The sequence below is a fragment of the Octopus bimaculoides genome, chromosome 3, assembly GCF_001194135.2.
Source record: "Octopus bimaculoides isolate UCB-OBI-ISO-001 chromosome 3, ASM119413v2, whole genome shotgun sequence".
In the NCBI taxonomy this organism is placed as follows: domain Eukaryota; kingdom Metazoa; phylum Mollusca; class Cephalopoda; order Octopoda; family Octopodidae; genus Octopus; species Octopus bimaculoides.
In genome coordinates, this window is record NC_068983.1 from 6708414 (window position 1) to 6709454 (window position 1041).

Below are 1041 nucleotides of genomic sequence, written 5' to 3' on the forward strand. Positions count from 1 at the left end.
ATAAAAACACATATTCTCAGAAAAGGACGTAAATATAATGTATAGTTGAGTATCAACCCAGGCCAAACAGATCGATGATCAAATGCATTCTTGTGACCAACCCGTCTTTTTAAGGAATACGTAGGATTAATAAGCTGACGTTTATTTTCCTTGAAGGTTGACGGGTAGCCCAAGAGAGAGCCTCCAGTGGTCACCTTGTCTGCTAGAAATAGCAACCATATCGTACCTTATCATGTTAAATAAAAAATAAAGACATTACATAATGTTTTAAATATAGATATTTTTGTATTAAAAAATAATAGCAACAACACATAAGAGAGTAACTAATGAATACAAACGTTAATTTTTTCTGTATCTTTCCCTCGGTGTAGACGAAGATCCGACGGTTACTGTGGAGATAAAGAATGTGTGGATGAATAAATAAATAAACACACCTTTGAGAAGAGAAATTGTTGTTGTGTTGCCAAGGTGCGAGCATGTTTAGACACAAATATATACAGAAAACTGTCATTCCTTTATTCCTGTTCGAGTTGAGATTAACAGAATAAAATACGATGTATCGATTCCTATTTCATGCGGAGATGTATTTTTAGATAACCGAGTAAATATTTTCGGACCATCAGCCGAATAAAAGGAGGCGGGTCGCTGTCCGTTTCATGTCTCTAACGTAGCAGTTGTATATAAAATTATGACACTAAAAACTACTCTCTTTAAAGCCAAGCTTTAAGAGATTGCATTATAAACTTTCTTTTTCTTTCAACTCATTTATGTATTTCGACCACTTAATTGCAGCTACAAACGAGTGTAAACCGACGAAGCAGAGAATACAATGGTTATATATGATCGAAGGTCTGTGTTAAAGAGCTGATTGTTTTGCTGACTGACCTCAGGTCAACTATAATTGGGTAAACCCGTGATAACTTGGAGTGGGGAATGAGCCAACTACAGAAACTTTTCGGTCGTTCGACCTTCTAAAATAAATTTTTCATAAATCACGCCCTGCAGTTTGGGGGTAGGATAGGGGGGGGGCGATAATGTAAT

General features: G+C 36.2%; 1 protein-coding gene across 1 annotated transcript in view; it reads right to left on the minus strand.

Annotated features, from left to right (window-relative positions):
• LOC106883986 (annexin A6) overlaps positions 1 to 986 on the minus strand; it is a 53726-nt gene extending 52740 nt beyond the window's left edge. The window contains exon 1 of the mRNA XM_014935151.2: positions 339 to 986. The gene's annotated coding sequence lies outside the window, so the exon portion shown is untranslated. The remainder of the gene's footprint in view (positions 1 to 338) is intronic.
• Positions 987 to 1041: the final 55 nt, after the last annotated feature.